This window comes from Equus caballus, chromosome 14 (assembly GCF_041296265.1).
Source record: "Equus caballus isolate H_3958 breed thoroughbred chromosome 14, TB-T2T, whole genome shotgun sequence".
In the NCBI taxonomy this organism is placed as follows: domain Eukaryota; kingdom Metazoa; phylum Chordata; class Mammalia; order Perissodactyla; family Equidae; genus Equus; species Equus caballus.
In genome coordinates this window covers 99,187,102-99,206,547 of record NC_091697.1, presented here as the reverse complement: position 1 = coordinate 99,206,547, position 19,446 = coordinate 99,187,102, and the positions used below count along the sequence as shown (strand labels likewise).

Below are 19,446 nucleotides of genomic sequence, written 5' to 3'. Positions count from 1 at the left end.
GTCCTCCTCCCTCCACACTCCCTACTTTCGATAATTACAGCCCTACTAACCCCACTGCATCACTCAGACTTAAAATCTCAGACATCACTGCAATGGTTTAAACAGGTCTTTTTGCCTCCAATATTCTCTCTCTCTGATCCAGATTGAGTATTGGTTCCAGAGGAAAATTAATGAAGAAAAACCAATAGTTAAATAAGATCATATATAGTGAAGAACTCAGTAAACTATAAAAGAATGTCCCATGTTGGTCCTTTCTCATGTTAGTTATTATGTCATGATCCAGCTGAGGAGTTTTCAATGACTACTTACACTTCTCAGATAAATTCTGAACTCTTGGACTGAGCATTTGAGGCCCCATAGGATCTGCTCTTTGTCTATTTTTCACATGCATTTGCCTTCAAACTTTCTACGCATTGGACAACTGGAGTTGTTCTCTATTTTCTTCACAGCCACATCAGAGAGCCTTCTCACTTAGGCTATGTTTTTCCTTTGTCCTAGAATGCACATGTCTCAACCCATCCCTTCATGTCTCTCCTCTCACTGCCAACAGTTGATCTCTGCCAAGAGGAGACGCCCTAGCATGGGGGTAATGGAATTTCACAGGGCACAGGATATCTGTGGCTTCATGGGTCAGTTAGCATAAACCTTTGTTTGAAAAGGCCAGGCTGAGAAGGCTTGTGAAGTAGTATTCTAATTTGGGGAGGGAGGCCAGAGGGTTTATGGGACTTTAGCAGTAGGAGGCCAGCCAGCAAATGCTGGTTTCAGAAATGGGAATAGAGGGATTGCTCTTGCAGGCTGAGTATTTGGTGGGAAGGATGAGTTAGGAGATAAAGCTATTTGCAGGAGGAGGGCAGCAGGCACCAAGGACATGCGAGGCTGCAGTGGAAAATTTTCAAGCCTCAAGTCCTTCAGGGTCTCTCAGAGCAGGCACGTATCTACTGCACATCTGCCCAAGCTCAGAGAGCTTATAAGAGCTCTTCTGAATCACAGAAACTAGCTACAAAATTTTCACTAAAGAGAAAAAGGAATAAATTAAATTCTGCCATTTTTGCCTGTGTGGTTCATTCAACTTGCACAGACAAAGAACTACTGAAATCTGGAAATTTCCCAAGGATTTATTATTTGTGCTTGTCAGCACACCTGAGTAAAATCCAACTCTTGAGAATTATCTAACCTAAATGTACAGGTGGCTTCAGGGAGAAGTAAATATCTAAATGCTTAGAGGCAAGTCAAGTGTAAAATATGCTTTGTGAAAATGCCTGATGAATTTTGACATGACATGCTTTATTATAACAATGGAGGATCTGACAGGAAGGGCCCTCGGGCTTTTCAGACTCATTGGTGTCAATTTTTGGAACACGGGTAGAAGATTTTATCTTCAAGCTTCACTGTTATGCTTTATTTTGGAGATCTTTTTAGAGATGTCTATGATTGTCATTCAATAAAAACAACAAAAACCAGAAGATCTGCCATAGCATTTTTATATGAATGATCCAAGATTATCATCAAGCTATAAATCTATCTTGCGATGTTTAGTGTGCGTGAACTGAATTTTTGGCATAAATATAAAAAGGAAGCCTATTTCTTGGTTACTCATGTCAACTCGCCATTTGTATTTGTAACAAATTTCCCAATTTTGATAAGTCTTACGCATAACTCCTGATGTCCCTCCACCAACCTGCTCTATCTGAAGACACTTCCATCTCAGTAAATGGTAACTCCATCCTTCCAGTTGCTCAGGCCGTGATCTTGGAATCGTTCTTGACTCTGCTCTTTCTCTTAAACCCCAACATTCAAACAATCAGCGTATCCTATTGGTTTATCTTCAAAATAGAGCTAGAATCCAATCACTTCTCATTTCCTTCATCACCACCTTCCTGGTCCAAGCAACTATCATCTGTGGCCAGGTTATTGCAGTAGCCTTATTTCAGCCTTCCTGCTTCACTCTGCTTCAAAGAGCCTACCCTCAACAGAGTAGCCAGAGGGATTCTTTAAAAACCTCATATATTGTTGCTTAAAACTTTCCAATAACCTCCCATTTCTCCTAGAGTAAAAGTCTTTCAAAGTCCTTCAAAGTCTCCAAGGCTTTACAAAATCTACCCCCTTCCCACACCATCCCATTTTCCTCTCAGACCTCCCCTCCCAGGATTCTCTCCCCTGCTGAGCTCCAGCCACCTTGCCTTCCTTGCCCTTCCTCCATTCTGAAGGTGCTAGTAGCAGCCTCTGTGACTCAGTCCTCCAACCTGAGTCTTCTGCTCTTGACCCATAAGAGCTGCATCGCCAGCATAAGAACTTCCAGCCTCGAAGCTAGCAGTGAACAGTCATTAGGAGGAAACGGTTCCTATCACACTCCTTTAATGTCTCCTGTTAAAGTCACAGGTTTTCTCAGGCATGAAGATCTGCTAAATCATATGCGATGGAAAGAAAAGAAAAGGAAGATTGGGAGACCTAAGGTAACTGTGAAGTAATGAGAGTGGAACCATAAGCCAAAATGAGATTACTTCCAAAAGTACTTCATATTATTTTATAGTCTCACTTTCATTAAACCTAGAAATTTCAAAGGAACCTTCCAGTACCATTTAGAAGAGAGGCAGGAATTTGGGATTTTCAGCAGGCTATGCTTCTTAGCCAACCTCTTGAAATATATACAAATGAAGAATATGGTTCTGAGGCATCCAACTAAAGCTTCCAGGGTGGGGTTTTCTTCCAGTTTCTAAGAAACTCTGGTCAGCTTTGGCAGACAGAAGTATGTTCATCCTCCATTCCTCTAGCCTAAGCAAATGACTGAATAGGATTATGAATTTTGAGGTCTTAGGTACCGACCGAAGAATAAAAGAAGTCAAACAGCCGAAAAATGCATGTTCTGTGAGGTCCAGATTCAGAAACATTGGTGAAATTCACCAAAGCAACCATCGCTATTTTTAGTATGTATTAAACATTTTCTTAATAAGAGTATCCACATGATCCATCTCTAGTGGCTTCTGAGTACAGATTCAGGATAAAGACCAAGTTTCCAGGACTGACTGCAAATGCGCTCATCCTTTGGGAACACTGGAAAGGAAATCTAACGATACAGAAATCTTCACAGGGCAGCCGGGAAAGAAAGAGACCAGAGGAGAAGGCAGACTGGATGGCAAAAGGGACCCCAAAGAGCTTGAAGTCAGTAGTCAAACAACTCCCCAAACTACGCTCGATGATTTCGCGGAGCAGGGGAAGTAAAGGAGGGATTGGGACTAGACTTCACTCGCCTTCAGCTGTACTGGGAGTTTTGCTCGATTCCAGTAAAAGTAAGCATCACCTTTGTCTCTTACGATCGATTACTAGATTATTTTAAAATGATAAAATTTCATCCGGAAATTGTCCTTCCTTCCCTATAATTTTCATATTTTCCAAACTCTCTGAGTTTCCTAAAATTCTTAGCAAGAATTCTAGATATTATAGTGCTAATTTTATTTCTTTTTAAAAAATATTTATTTTTTGTAATAAAAGTAATGCATGCACATGGTTTAAATGCAAAATGGTACAAAGAGTTCAAAATGCAAAGCATCGGTCTTCTGCTCCCACCATCCACTCCCAAACTCCATCTTCCCATGTTTTTTTTCAGCTTTGTTGAGGTAGAATTGACAAATAAAATTGTAAGATATCCAAAAGTAAAGATATTTACCCTCCTTGAACCTCAAAGACAACCACTTTTACTTCTTTTGGTTCTTCTGCTGTTTCCCCCTATATTTCTACAAGTTTACATGCCAGCTTTTGATTTATTAATTATAGCTATAATCTGTTATTAGCTTCCTGCTATGATAGGTTATTATTTAACTCATTTACACAATCATGTTGGTAAATTTTGTTTTTCTTTTAGTTGCTTTTGATAATTATTTTTGTTTCTATCAACTGTAAATAGTATCTTTTGACTCCACTGTGTTATTCATCCCCACATTCAGCCATTTGTGCTTATCCAGTTCTTATCAAATTTAATAACATTTCATTTTTGTGGTAGGTCAATAAATACTTCTATTTTTTATATGTAGTTTGTTGTTGTTTTGACTGATACCTGTTGAGGACCTACTATGTGTCAAGCACTACTAGAAGTGCTTTGTGTAAAGTAACTCATTTAAGCCTCTCAAGACTATAAAATAACTTATGATGTGCACCTTACAGAAAGGAAATTGAGTAACACAGAAATTAAGTAAATTTCTGGATTCACATAGCCAGTAAGAATTTTAGTCTTTGCTCCTAACAATTGTTTCATACTATATCTATAGGTTGTCTATTAAAGTTGAAAGTGATTAACCACTGTTTACATTCTAATGACCATATAAACAGTATCCATTGCAATGCCAAGCAATGTACTAGGATTACACTTAGTTTCTTATCTGGTTGATATGTTTTCTTGACGTTTCTAATTGCTTTTCTTTTTTTCTTAAATTCCCTGACTTTTCTGTCTCCTACATTCTTTTAATATCTCAAGAATAGTATTAAATCTCTTTTTTTCTTTTGATATCTATTCTCAAGGCTTCGTTTATCCTGTTCCGAGTTGTTCTGAGTTCTCCCCAGGACGAATCACTGCACAGTCCTCTCCTGGACTGGATCATCTACTTGCCAGATCTCATGCTTTCCTTTTTCTTGGTTTACTGTCCCATTGTACAACAACATATCCTCAAGCAATGTCCTAAGAAATAGTGGCAGAAAGTATCTTGCAGGGGATTTACATTTTTGAGGGTTTTAAAAATGTACCCTTCTTTGGATAGTTGGTTTGACTGCTTTTAGAATTCTAAGCGAAAAATAATTTACACTCAAAGCTCTGAAGGCATTGTTCTATTACCTTCTAGCATTTACAATTGTTGACTGGATGGCCAATGCCAATACAATAACAATATGCTTGTTATTTTGTTAATGTCCTGTTTCTTCTCCCTGAAAATTACTGGGAGAATTTTTTTCCCTGGGATTGGGAAATTTTATCACACTTTGACAGTAAGAGATGGCTCAAATATTAGATGCTCTGGGAACTCACTGAAGACTTTTTCTTCCACTCCGGGTAGTTTTTTTTTTTTCCTCTCCTCCGTCTTATCCATTCTCTTTCTAAATTTCCTATCAATAGGATGTTGAATTTTGAATAATTATATATGTTAATATATGTCAAAACTTTTTGCTATTTTCTATTTTTTAACTTTTTGATTTTTATTCTAGGAGGTTACTCAACAATCTCTTCAAATCCTTCTATTTTTCCTTTTTCTTATTGTTTCATAAAACACACATTTTTTAAGTATCCAGAGCCCTTTTTGTTCTCTAAATGTTCTTTTTTCATTGCATCCTGTTTTTGTTTTATGGATGCAGAATCATCACTGATCTCTCTAACATTAATTAGAAGGATTTTTTTTTTCTGAATTCTGAATTAACTCTGTATCCTCCAGGATCACTCTTTCTGTTTGTTGATTTTGATCTTTCTCTTTTTTAGTTGCAGGATTTGCTCATGTTTGGTATCTCGTGTTTTTTTGCTTAGATTTAAGTAGAGTCAGTTTGTGAGCTCTCTGAGGTGAATGGAGCTTGTCAGTTAGCCAGCTGCACTCCAGGGTGAGGGGCCAGGGAGCCGGCTCTCACATGAAGGGACTCTAAAATGACAGAACACAGAGGCATTTGCTCCACTCCCTTCCTGGTTGTCCCGGTTCTCCTCAGATTGTTCATCCAATGCCATGAGAAAAGATCCTCCTCCTGCTTCCGTTTGTGTGTTTGTTAAAGGAGTCATGCCTGGCTGCCAGGAGTGCTGGGGGAGGGCAGGCAGTGGCCGCGTAATTTACATTTGGTGCTTTAATTAACCCCTTGCTCTGTGCCCCATCTTTCACTCCCACCTCCACTGTCCCTGTGATTCTAAGAGCCACACCTCTCAGGGCTGTGCAGAGCTGAGGGGTTGCCTTCTTACCTTCAGCTCTCCCTCCATTTCAGGCTTCAGCTGCCTCTCTTCCACGTCAGCAAGCACCAGTCACTCTTGTACTTCCAGGAAAGTATTGAAGTCTCTATTCTGATGATGGGTCCCTTCCTGTTATCTTTACCGTCCTGAGTTTGTATCTTTACTATTAATGTTCAGACCCTACAGTCTTCACCAACAGAATACGCTGAATGTTGTGGTTTGATTATTAGACATTTTATGTTGGCCCTTTTTCCTCAAAATGTCCTCCTGTTTAGCCTTCCAGGACTGAAAATCTTCCTTTCCAGTTCTTCTCATCATTCTTCCAGCTCAGTTTAATTAAATCAGAATTTCTGGGGTGAGGCTTAGGTATGGGTGTTTTCTTGGAAAGCTCTGTGGGTGATCATAACATGGAACCACAGCTGAGAGTCACTGCTCTTGCCCTGAGCATGGAGGAGGTACGTTGCAGTCCATCTCGGAGCTGATGTTCGTCTCCCAGTACGACCTATTTCAAACTTCCTACCTTGGTAGACATTTTTAAAAGACTGTCTTGGTTATACATTAATAGTCATTAACTGAAATTTAGAGAGTGCCGTAATCAAGCTACTGAAGTGTTATTATCAAGTTCTATTAGTTGTTACTTGCAAGTAACAATGTGTTTAATAGTCATAGGATCAGGACATTCCTGAGTCCTGAGTTTCCTTGGTGTGATGGGACAGAAAAGCCTCCTGTGACTCATGTTCCAGGAATGCAGGTCTCTGCGGCCACTCACGCAACAGAGTAATATTATGTTACTTTTAAACTTCCCATAAGGAAAAGTATATATTCTTAATGTTAAGCATATACCTGACCATATATATACATATACATATGTATGCGTGTGTGTGTGTGTATCTCAGTTCAATTAATTCTGCTGATAAATTACCAACATGATAAGCTGTCCTAAAATACTATTGGAAATACGCATTTTTAGTGTGGAAGTTTACAAAACTTCTATTTGATGCATGATGGTATTCTGTTGACTAGAAAGCTCTGAATTTTCTGCCCAGGTCCCACTTTTGAATTAAAGCCGCCACTCCTTGGAAAGTAAGTTTTCCCACTATGAAAGAATTCTGAAATTCTAGGTGAATCACCAGGTGAGTTTATTAAAAATACAAAAAATCCTAGGCCTTGAGCCTAGAAAGTCTGGTTCAGGAGATGTGGGCTGAGGCCCAAGAATCTGCATTGTAATAAATTGTGCAGGTTATTCAAATGCGGATGTCCTTGGACCTTCTTTTGAGAATCCCACTTGAAGTCATTGAAGGAGAAAGAGGCAGATTAATTAACAAGTCAGTGTCTTCTGATAAATACTTTAAGAGGAAATGGAGCAGAGAAAATCAGCATGTAAAGGTCTCTAAAGTACCTGAGTCCCACTAGAGTTAAATAGATGGTAATTCTTCACATTATACATGTAAATGAACTGAAGGATATGGATGTCATTATCAGGTTAATTTCTTTTTTTTTTTTAAGAAAAACTCACTTACTTAGATAAAGAACTTTCAACCATCAAAATACTAACTTTGAAATGATAATATTTTCATCTGCTTTGTGAAATACTAGTTCTACAGAATACATATTTTTCTGCAAACTAGATTGATGTGTCCCTCCAAACGATGCCTAACCTCAACCTGCCCTTTTTAAATAAATAGCAGTTTTCATACTTGCCTTTTCCCAGGAATATCTCAGATTCTCTGAAGCCTTGTGGACTTGTTCAGTGTGTCAGGCAAACCGCAGGCTCAGAGACAAGAGTGAGCTGGTAAACGTGTCAGAACTGAGGACTTTCTTTGCTGTCAACTCTTTCACCCAGAGGAAAGATCACCAAAGGGAGCTCCTGGTTGAAAATAAATACTCAAATCAAGTCAGTATTAAACTCAAGCTGTTTTCTTCATTTTTTTGAAACTTGCTATTTTTCACTGTGTTATTGCAGACAGGTGGAAACCTGCAGACTCAAACTGCGAGGGCAGGAAGGTGACAGAGCCTTGGTTAGATCCTTGACATAGATCGGCCTGCCTCTCTCCACTGTGTACCCCCAGACAAGGAGTTATGATTTCTTCACAGATATTAAATTCTACGAGGAAGTTACTCACTCTGGTTGAAAAGACTGGCATGATTGGGCCCGAAATGACCATGGCCAGGTGCCACGTGAAATTTCCTCTAAACATAAATGTCTTGCCCATTTCCACAATCCTAGACAAGGGCAGCTTCAAATCTGTTCAGCTCCCGCTCTGTCCCTCCACCACGCAGAGCAAAAGCTCTGGGCCTCCCCTCCCTTAAACTGCTCCTTCTCACCTGCACTTCTTACCTGGCTGTATGTCTGTGGCCTGTATTTAAAGGCTGAAATGTGGTCTGGTTTATCAATGCTTACATCTGCTCAGATTGCAGTTTTACAGATATTTTGATCCAAAAATGGTTCCATTTTCTTAGATGTAGAAATTTCCTCAATTTTTGGGCTAGTCGCACAGGAGAGAGGAGGCAGGAGAGGAGGGGAAGGGAAGAGAAAGGGGCCCGGGGGACATCCGCTGTGAGCGGCTCTGCTCTGCCTTTGCACCTTCCCCTCCTCAACCTAACAGCTCCTTCACTTGGGGCTTGGAAATGGGCTCGGGTCCTCTCTTCCCATATTTATCTTGTGATTCAGTTTTTGGTTAAAAAAAAAAAGGGATCGGTTTACCTGGGGCACACTGTGACCGAAAATAAAACCAAAATCAAGAGGGGACAAGTTTGCTAATTCACTTATATAAGGTGATGAGAATATACAAAGCGTTAAGCCAAGCGGGTGTCAGTATATCAACCATTTCTATCCATAAAAATGCAGTTACCGATGGCCCATTCTGTGCCAGACCCTGCGCTGAAGCGAAGGTCTTGCTGTGTTCACTTCGGCAGCACACACACTAAAATTGGAATGACACACAGATTAGCGTGGCCTCATGCAAGGGTGATATGCAAATTCTCAAAGAATTCCATGTTAAAAAAATAAAAAAGAAAGAAAGAAAGGTCCCTCTATTATATTCATATCACCCAGGCTTAGAAAAAATGTAGTCTTCATTTCTACCTGCCACTTGTGTTTATTTTACAAAAAAAATAGGGTTTCATTACTTGCCCTTTACTATCACAAAAGAATATTTTCTATGTTTCAAAATCTTCCATGATGGCTCACTACGTCATCCGTCCTCAGACAGTGGTTGGTACATGCTGGGATGGGTCTGCCCTCCAAGGGCTTAGAGTCTAGCTGGGGAGCTAAATTAGTCAAAATATGACGATCCAACGTTGTAATCATGTTTGTGATCTCCAGTGGAGTTTTCTACCTAATAAGTAATGACTGTTTCCTAATTTCTTCCTGGGCCTGATGGTCAACATTAGAAAGATGCAATGTTGACACAGTAATACAAAATACTAATAATCAAAATATTTCCATTTGGTTTTAACTTTTTTTTTTAAATTACAATAGAACATGAGTTTAGCTTTCTTCATTTTACAGTACTTTAAATTACAATACATCAAATGAGTAAAAACAGGTCCTATGAATAAAAATTGCCCCTATGGTTAAGTTCTCTGGGCCCAGGGGTAGGAACAGGCTGTCCCCTCGCAGGCAGCTAAACGTACCACAGCAAGCAAGGCTGAGGAGAGGAATTGATGAGGTAATTAGGCCTATGAGAGTCGACCAAGTAGTGTCAAATAAATAATTTAATTATAGCCTTTTCCATTAATATAAAAAACTGGAGGACGGGGGAGTTTCAGCTGTCTCCTTCTAGTACTCGTAAATTACATAAGTAGCATTCAAAATTTCTATTGCTATTCTAGGCTCAGGGGTTACATTAGTAATAAAAGGTCTGAGGCTAATACCTAGCTAGGAGTTTTGACTCCTAATCCAATATTTTTCCCACTGCAATACCATACCTTGATCTTCAGCAAGAGATATTTTGCTGAAAGGGAATTCTTGTAGGACATAATAAGATGTATTCTGGAATGCCCAATGGAATCTTTTAACTTTGGTCTCCAAGATCCAAGTGTGAGCAGCTGTCATAAAGAGCAAGTTCTCAGCAGAAACAAGTGCTTGGACACAGGGGAGAGGCGGGGGGGAAGGAGGAAGAAGGATGTCTCTCTCTTCTCCCCTATCCTGCCCCAGGCCAAAATGTACCCATGACTCTCATTTCAGAATCAGTTTCGAAGCAGAGGCAGCATTTGAGGGTGGCTGGATATTCACAAAAGCAATGCTCTTCCTTTAGCACCCACCCAGTCTGAAACCCAGAGCACTGAAATCCTTGATCTCTGGATATACCCACAGGGTTTACAACTGTTTTATGTGAAGAGAGAGGCTAAGCTGATCAATTACTTTTCTAAGTCATTTTCTAACAATCACACGACAAATCTCATGGCAAAACCTGACACAATTTAAACACAACTTTAAAACTTGCTTTCAGATATTATTATAAAAACATACTAATAATTAGTTGATGAAACTAATAATGTAATAGGGGGATCAGAAATTGAGTTTTTGCAATTAATTAAATGCAATTAATAATAGAAATCATAGAAAACACTCCATTCAATGAAAGTAAATGCTATTTAATACATTTTTCTTCTTTTCTAGCAATGATGGATGACAGTATCAGAACTTCAAGAAGTGAAGGTATTTCTGTGGAAAAAAATCAGTTAGAGGAGTCAAATTATGCCATCAATCATTTACATCTAGGTATTCCCATCAACATTTACAACCCAATCAAAGTTTGGGCTCTCCAGCTGGTCTCCATAAATTATATTCACAACACCCAAAATTTGTATAGTGTTCAGTCTCAATTTTATAATTTAAAACTAAATTGGGAAGAATATGTTGGGTGAAGATTGAAATGCAAAGCAGTGTGGGCCAGAGGGTAAAGTTAAACCTGAACCAGAGCCATAGCATCTTGTTATAAATATGCTTAAAAATGTAAAGTCTTTGTCTTTGCCAATTGATATGGGAAACTCAGGACATTCTATGAGGATAATTAAGAGAGTATAGAGAAAACCAAAATCACCCTTGGATTTGAGATATTTAGAAAATGCATGTAAAGATTTGTGGTTTTGTTTGGGCTTGAACCATCTAAATATAATTGCTATAAATTCACCACTTATTGTGTGTCCATGAGGTCTTTAGAATAAGACATAAAAGAACACTTTTTAGAAACATGTTTGTTGAACGACAGCTAGAGTGAATGAATAAGTACACGTCGTCTACACAAACACTAACACCCACCAGATTGCCTTCCTTATCATCACTCCTTTCTTGAGAATATCTGGAATGTTAATTGACAGTTATTATTTTTTTAAGTAATAAAACACTATTTAGACTTAATTATAAGTTTTACAGTTTCTCTTGCTCAATTATTATTTTTTTTTATTCATGGCTTTTTCTTATACTCACTTTTTTTACTTTGCTGGAACCTATGCTCTCGTAATTCTTTCTGAGAAATTCAGTGGGTGGTAAACTTTCTGAATCCTTACAGGTCTTAATGTTAGTTCGCATTCTTGGCTCAAAATTATTTTCCCACAGAAATTTTGAAGAAGTTGTTTCATTCTTTTCTTACATTTAGTGTTGCTGATGGAAAGTCAATAGAATATATTGACGTAGCACAAAGTAGGTAGGTTCTTGAGTCTGAAGAATGAAAGGGGTAAAGGAGTGCAGAGTGTTCGCAGTGCATGATTAATCTGGCAAGGAAGGAAGAGTGGACAAAGGGTGATGTCAGGGGTTTTTAAAAGTGGTAGGATCAATGGATTGGACATCCCTACAAGGTCAAAACATACTTGCAGTGGGCATACAGAGTACAGATGGTTAATTTTGTGCATCAATTTGACTGGTCCACGGTGCCTAGATATTTGATCAAACATTATTCTGGATGTTTCTGTGAGGGTGTTTTTGGATGAGATTAACATTTAAATTGGTATAGTTTGAGTAAAGCAGATTGCCCTCCATAATGTGGGTGGGCCTCATCCAAGCAGTTGAAGGCCTCAGTAGAACAAAAGACTGATCTTCCCCAAACAAGAGGGAATTTTGTCAACAGACAGCCTTTGGACTTGAGCTGCAACATCAGCTCTTCCCTGGGTCTCCAATCTGTTGGCCCACCTTGAAGATTTTGGACTTGCCAGTCTCCATAATTGTATAAGTCAGTTTCTTTAAATAAATCTCTCTCTCTAGATATATATATTTATTTTAGAGATGAAGAAACTGAAACTTGTAAAAGTTAAACAAATTGTCTGAGACCATTCGACAACCAAGTGGCAGCGTCGTGCTGGAAACCAGGTCTGCTTTATCACTCCCCTTCCATTTGTGTATTTTTAACTTAGACACTAATGTAGAACACTCCAGCATCACTACCTTATTCTTCTTTCCTGTCCCCTGATAATATCTTGCTCTTGTGTTTTTCCGCTCCTCAGTCTTCTTACTGGACTCTAGTGACCCTGTGTCACTAACTAGATGTTCACCCCTGAGCAGTTCACACCAGCCCTGCAAACCTCACCATCGTCTTCTACAATGTGAGGGGGTTGGCCAAGACGCTCCTTCCCGTCCCTTATTTTGTGACGTTGTACATTTGCCTAACATTTACTACAGCGGTTGTATTTGTTTTCTCTTACTGTGGGACAAGTTACCACAAACTTAGAGGCTTAATATGGCACAAAGTTAGGATCTCTGTTTCACGAGTCAGGAGTTCGGGCACAGGGTGACTGGAGTCTCTGCTCAAGGCCTTACAAGGCTGGAATCAAAAGTCACTTGGGGCTGTGAGCTCATCTGAGGCTCAGGGTTCCCTTCCAAGATCACCAGTCATTGGCAGAATTCAGTTCCTTGCGGTCGTAGACTAGGGTCCCTGTTTTCTTGCTGGCTTTCGAGTGGGGATCACTCTCAGCTTTTAGAGGCCACCTGCACTTGCCTGACATGGGCCCTCTCCACAACAGCAGTTTGTGTTTTCAAGGCCACGAGAGAAAGAATCTCTCTGACTTTTCTCTCTGTCTTCTAGAAGCTCTAGTAATAGGGCTCACCTGATTAGATCAGACCCACTCACACCCAGGGGATTTTTTTTCCCAAATAATATGATTTAGAGGGCCATTCCATTTTGCTACATGTTATTCTTGCTCATTCACTTTTAATTGTTATATTGAACCCCACTGTATGAACATAACAGTCATCCTTCAGATGTTAGTTCGGATATTTCGTCAGGAAAGACTTTTCTGTTCTGACAAACTTCCCCCCAACACCTCCTTGCCCTGTACATCAATCAATCGATCGATTGATCTCATAGCACTCTGCGTTTTTCTTCATAATGCTTTTTTACTATTTGTAATTATTTCATTTAGTTAATTTCTCTCTCCCCTACCAGATTATTAGCCCCATGAAGGAAGCAACCATGCTTCTTTTGCTCGCTATTGTGTCCTCAGTGCCTAGCACAAAGGAGATCAAAACATATTCGTTGAATGAAGAATGTTTCTGTGCTAACATTTCTAGCAGCATAGTTTTAATAGAATTCTGTGTCTGTGCACATTGGTGAAATGTGGAAGGCAGAATCTCAAAGTTGAAACCCCTGTTAATAAAAGCAGGAAACTAGAGATGGGTGCACACAGGACATCTGCCCTCAGAGCTGCAATAATGCTGGAGTCCCTGCAGTCAGGGGGCAACTGTGGCTTATCTTTTCTCTGTCAATAGAGAATTAAGTGTGTGTGCTTATGGGGTTCAAGGTTATTTTCCTTTGAGAGAGTTAATTGATGGAAGGTTAAATAAAGCCACAAATTTTTACTAAAAGGAAACAGAGAAAATGAAGAATTACTTTAATTATGAGCAATATGTCAAAAGAAATGTTTCCCAAATTAATCTTTTCTGGGAGTGAAACGTATCTTTCTATAATTCATTTTAACTCCTCTTAAAAAAAAAGGATGGGGGTCCATTCTCCTCCATCCTTCTCTTACACAGACAATCACGCACACACACACAAGAGTTTTCAGTCAGCTTTTGCTTAGATTACAATAAACAAGAAGAATTAATTACAGGCATTAAAGCTTTTCTTCCCAAGGTATTTGCTTTCCAAAGATTAGTTTTCCCATGTTAGCTGTGGGAGGCATCCCTTTCTGGTTAAAGAAGTGGCTCATTCTGGAAAAACTTTAGTGCTCCCCCCAAAACACCCCAAATCCCAGAGGTCAAGGGTCTGAAATGTTACATATCCAACTGTGTCCTTTAAAGGCAACTCAACCGAATACTCCTGGAGAAAGAAAGCTGAACATTCTTGGAAGGGCTTGACTGTTAACATTTGTTCTTAATCTATCAAAATTCTCCTACTCATGTTCACAGAGTTTCTGAGTATTCTCTGAAGCCTTTTCAGAGCTGGAAATCAGTCCAATCCCAGTAGTAGGGTAGGATTTAAAAGGACGGAGGAGGTGTCCTGTTGATTTCTTTGTTTCCTTCAATGTCAACAAGTAAGAAAACTCCAAGACCTTCTTTCTTAGAGGTCAGTGTTTTGGGTTTTTTCCTCTTGGTCTCCCTAAGGGGAATGTGTTGTAAGGTGGGGGTGGGAAAACAGGAAGGAGAAGGGGAAGAGTGGGAAGGGTGGGCATGGATCTAAGACTGAGGACAGTAAACCAAGGGTGAAATTGTCAAGATTTGAGTAGCTTCCTCTAACTAACCTGCCGTGAGCTCTGTGTGGTGACATCATGACGGAATCTGAAACCCCAGGAAAGGCAGGGAAAGACAATGGGTGGGGAAAGTTGAGTTTTCCCATGTAATAATTCTGGTCAAGAGCCAGAATCTTTCAGGGTTTTGCACTTGTTTTCAGACTGGCCATGTTTCTTGTTAGTTTGTTTTGCCTTAACCTTACATACTCACACAGATTTTCTGGAAGTTCGAGAAGAGAGTTCACAATGAGTTGGCCTTGCCTGATGTGATTTGTGATAAACGGTAAGCCTCAGCAGTGTTTAATGGCAATTGGACAAAGCACACTCGGAAGAATATGGGATAACTTCATACAGCACTAAGAAGTTGTCGACATAAAAGCGCAGGGAATGTTAGGTGTCTGAGCGATGGCAGAGGAGAGGAGCAGAAAAACAGAGTTACTGAAGGTAAGTGGCTAACCCTGAAGCTATGAGTAAGGCAGGCAGCAGGGGATAAAATGTCAGAAGAAGCAAGTCATATATCGCTATTCCTGTCTCAGGTGAGGAGGTCAACCAGAAGTATAAAAACAACTGCCTGAGGATCTGGAAAGAGAATGTCAGGTCCTTTTCTTCTCCCCACATGCAAGGGAAATGGACATGGTCTTAGAAATAAGTGAGGAACAAATATTCTCAGCTCACCACATAGCGCCCCAGAGTACTGACACTGACCATTTGCTCAGGGTCAGATGAATACCATTAGAGGCTCTCAGCGTTGAGAATATTATGAGCTCTCTGCCATCAGTAAGTCAGAATAACACCTAAATAGTGAAACTCGACTTGCGGGAATGCTGAAATTAAAATAGTTTCTTTCTAGATCTTTTGATTACTGAATCCTGGGCGGGTTCATTGGAGCTTGACTTTTCCTGTTGGCGTGGGGTTGGTGGCTCACTTTTGCTGGTGCCCTGTAGCCATACTCAGCCTGCCTGTTGCTTTACCCACCACTGGATGTCTTCCAGATCCAAACAGGGGCTGGAGAAGGCAGAGGTAGAGAGGCTGGGGCACTGGTATAGAGCATGCACTGGATCACTGTGGAAAGCTTTCGGAATCATCTTCCCTCTGATGTGGTCCCCCATCGCAGGCCTCAGCAGTCCTGGGCAGTGAGGAGGGCACCGAGGAGCACCTCCCCCAACCCCCACCTGCATCTGAGGCCAGGCGGGTGAAGCCAGAGCCCTGACAGCACCCTGGTGGTCACTTCGCAGTTTAACTTCCAGGCTGCACAGTAAGGCCCCTGAAGGGAAAACGTCTGTGCTTGAAGTAATCACAGGCTTTTTCCTCTAATACCAGCCTGCCCTGCCAAAGTGTCAGCAGCTTTACAAGGGCCCCGGTATTCTTCCCCCATCAGGGAGTAAGCCGCACATCCCCCTGCCACTTGGCTCCAAGCCCCATGTCTGGACAGCAGCACAGCTGGGCTTTCATTTAACGAGGGGTGGATTCAAGCTGATTACTTTTATTTGGCCTTCACTGAAGGCAACAGAGCCCGAGGTATTTTACATTTGTCTTGTGTTCAAAGGCCCGACGTGGGATGACTCAAGAACATTTTCTTCTCAGAGCACAGGCTACTAATGAAAAATCACATAAAAAAATTTTTTTAACAAAAGGAACGTTAAGAAAGGGCTCAGAATTTTATGCAGAAAGCACGTATTACCTGAATTATCAGAAAAATAAAACAGCATTAATTTAAAAGAGAGAAGCAAAGAAAATTATCTGAGTATTTTAAGTAATTGTCTTAAGGATAAATTGCTTTATTTTCTTTACTTTCTCCTTGGCAATCTCCTCTCCCCTCTGGCCCCAACTTTCACCTGTTGACTGATGGTTCCCAAAATCTATATCTTCCATCCAGTCTTTCACACCGAGCCCCAGACTCATCTATATCCAACTCACTTCTTGTCATCTCAATTTGCATATATGGCAACTTCCTCAAACAACACCTGAGACTTTCTTTCTTCTTTCACGACCTTCCCAAAATCTTCACACCTTTTGGGAGTCTTTCCTCGTTATCAGGTAGTCAATTGTTATCCCAGTTGTCAAGTTATCCTCATGTCTTCTTTTTTTAATCTCCCTTTATTCTATCAATTTCCATATCCCATCAATTTCCTCTTTCTGGGATAATGATATGACATTTATTGAGCACTTCTGTTGTGCCAAATACTATTTTAATTGCTCTTCATGTATTATTTAATCCTCACAACGATTCTAAGAAGCAAGTACTATTATAATCTCCATTTTACAGATGAGGAAACTGATGTACGAAGATGTTATACGACTTGCCAGATAACATCATCCAACAGGTGAGTAAAGAAGGAAGAAATGAGTCGCAAGCTGATTAACTCCAGAGGCTAAGCTCTCAATCACAGTGCTATGCTGCCTTCTCAGATTGTTTATTTCTGCATATATTTTTATCTACACACTGCTCTCCCTCCTCACTACTTCCATAAGGCTGTGACCGTAATGTGTCTAGATGATCCCTCTCTCAGAATTACATTCCTAAAGCACAGATGTGTTCTTGTCACCCTCCTGCTTAATTTCAATGGATTCCTGGGAATGATTCTCACTTTATCATTTTCTCAATTGGTCATTTTCACAGATGTGTTGCCAAATTTGGGGCAATGTGCACCTGTTTTTCTTTGTGGGCTCCAGCCAGGGATAACACAATGGCAGTGACATCTGTCACACAGAACATTGAATTGAGGTGATCATGAGACGATGGAGCAGGGGTGCAGGTTACTACAGGAAAGCTAGTGGCATTGAGAAATGTCAAGTTGGACCAAGGGAAGCATGTGTCCATGGAACATGAGGGCGCTTTTCCTACCTGATAATCCAGGCAGGATGCAGTTCTACTCACACTGAGACCTAAAAAGCTCTGCAGTACATATAGATGCAAGTTCATTTTAGTGTGCCACTAGGAAGTCCCGTATGAAAAAGTACCTAAGAAACTCAGACCTGGTAGAAAAGACAAGTCTAGAGGAAAAGGTTCAAAGTCCTCTCATGTCAACAACCCCATTTGTCTGTTCCCTGTCTCATCTAGTGCCGCCCCATGATGCCTTCTCCTCACACTCTGCTCCAGCTGTAATGACTTTATGTGTTAAGCACACTGTCCTCTTTCCTTTCTCTCTGCCTAAATATTCTATTCTCTCTGCCTAGAATGCCCTTATCTGGTCTTTCTGGAAAGTCTGTCTTTGTTTGTTAGAGTTCAGCTCAATGCTCCCCTCCTCCTTGCACCAGGTAGATAAGCTGCTCTTCTCGACTATGTTATATTCATCTCCTCACCTGAAGCACATCCGATTGTGGCACAGATCACACAGCATTCTAACAGTTCATTCTTCTGTCTCCGTCGCTGGACTCTGGGCTCTTTAACAGTCAGGTCCTTGCTCTGGTCGTCTGTATATCCCAATTCAGGGCATACTGAATAACACATCGTAGGTGCCCTAGAAATATCAGAAGGAAGGAAGAAATGCTGTTTCTAAACTCTTCAGCTGATCAGGTCACAAATGTGGTGGTGTTTTGGCTGCGTTACCCAGATAGTACATTCTCTTCTCCTTTTATCTTTTTATGCTGCAAAGAAGACACCAGAAACCTTTGCTTCAGCTAGCTATTCCTTTTCCTGAAGTAATGTGGATATACCTATTATAAAAACCGACAGTGAAAGGCCTGAGATGCCTTAATGGAATCTCAGGGTGAAGGAAAGGAGTGTCTGTGTGCCAGCAACTTAATATTTTCCTGTTTCAGCTGTCCTGCCAGGGATTGTAATTCAGGAACCGATCTCAAGCTGAGCAGAGGAAAAAATGAGATGCTTAATGAAAATGGCCAAATGTCATTACCAGCTATTTCGTGAGAAGAGCGGGATCAGTATCCACCCCTGCGTAAAATGGGCTTTCTCCGACTTCCAGCCATCTGCAGGGTCGTGAAGACTCGCAACTCTTACGTCTCCTGAGGGAGTCGTTTCAGTTTTATGCTTTGCTTTTCTGATGCTGAGAAATACAGACACTCGCGATTTACTACTGGGCGCTTTCAGGGATGGAGTCAACTATTTTCTAAGAAACTCAAAGGCTGAAATAGGAAATGCTAGAAAAATGTATATCAGAAAGCTTGAAAAGCAGAAAAAAACAATAACTCTGGTTAATAAAATGTTATAGATTAATGAGAGCCTGAAAATCCTTTTGCTTCCAGTATATTTTTGAAATTTCTAAACTGTATTAGTTTTCTTTTTTGCCTTAGGAGTTACCATATAGTAAGTGTGTGAGAGAATGTAATTCCAAATAAATATTATTAATTTTGTTGAATACGTGTTTGAAGATTTGGTGTTTTGGTATTTGAGGTCACAGTAGCATATTATACAGAAGGAAGGTAGACTGGAAGAATTAGAGGGCTCCAAGTTAGAAATGCTAGAGTCTAGTTTTATCACTTATAAATTCTGTGACCTTGAACAAGTCATTTTGCCCCCCAGAGTTTCAGGTACTTCATCTATAAAATAAAGATATTCCGACTGTTTCATTCCCTATGTTCCCACCTCAGCTCATAAAATAGGAACTTACCAATACTTCTCGCCTCAAAGGCAATTTCTTTGAGGCCAAACACAACTATTTTCTCTGCATTTTGCTTCTCCCTTCCCTAAGAGGAGGAAGTGACTTAATCAATTGATGCAATTAGGGAGGTCCTGACATCTGTTCATCTTGGTTCCTTTTGGAAGAGATAATGCATTAATTTTCTCTATGTGTGGCCCCCTTTTTTTTTTTTTTTTGAGGTGGAAGACTACTGTCTTTGTTTTCAATTGTTTGAGAATCAAGAAGAGGAGAATGAATAATTAACTGGTAATCTCCAGTGATCCCAATAATAAGGCTTGT

General features: G+C 40.2%; 2 long non-coding RNA genes across 2 annotated transcripts; one reads left to right on the top strand and one right to left on the bottom strand.

Annotated features, from left to right (window-relative positions):
• Nucleotides 1–7,027: 7,027 nt before the first annotated feature.
• On the bottom strand, nt 7,028–9,939 carry LOC102150662 (uncharacterized). The gene is made up of 5 exons (XR_001378273.3): nt 9,836–9,939; nt 8,758–8,829; nt 8,244–8,391; nt 7,607–7,772; nt 7,028–7,189 (listed from the first exon to the last, which is right to left on the bottom strand). It is a non-coding gene; the product is annotated as an uncharacterized lncRNA (long non-coding RNA).
• Nucleotides 9,940–9,960: 21 nt separating this feature from the next.
• LOC106781622 (uncharacterized) lies at nt 9,961–18,885 on the top strand. The gene is made up of 6 exons (XR_001378272.3): nt 9,961–10,072; nt 10,530–10,568; nt 14,250–14,406; nt 14,785–15,013; nt 16,836–16,893; nt 18,332–18,885. It is a non-coding gene; the product is annotated as an uncharacterized lncRNA (long non-coding RNA).
• The last annotated feature ends 561 nt before the right edge of the window (nt 18,886–19,446 follow it).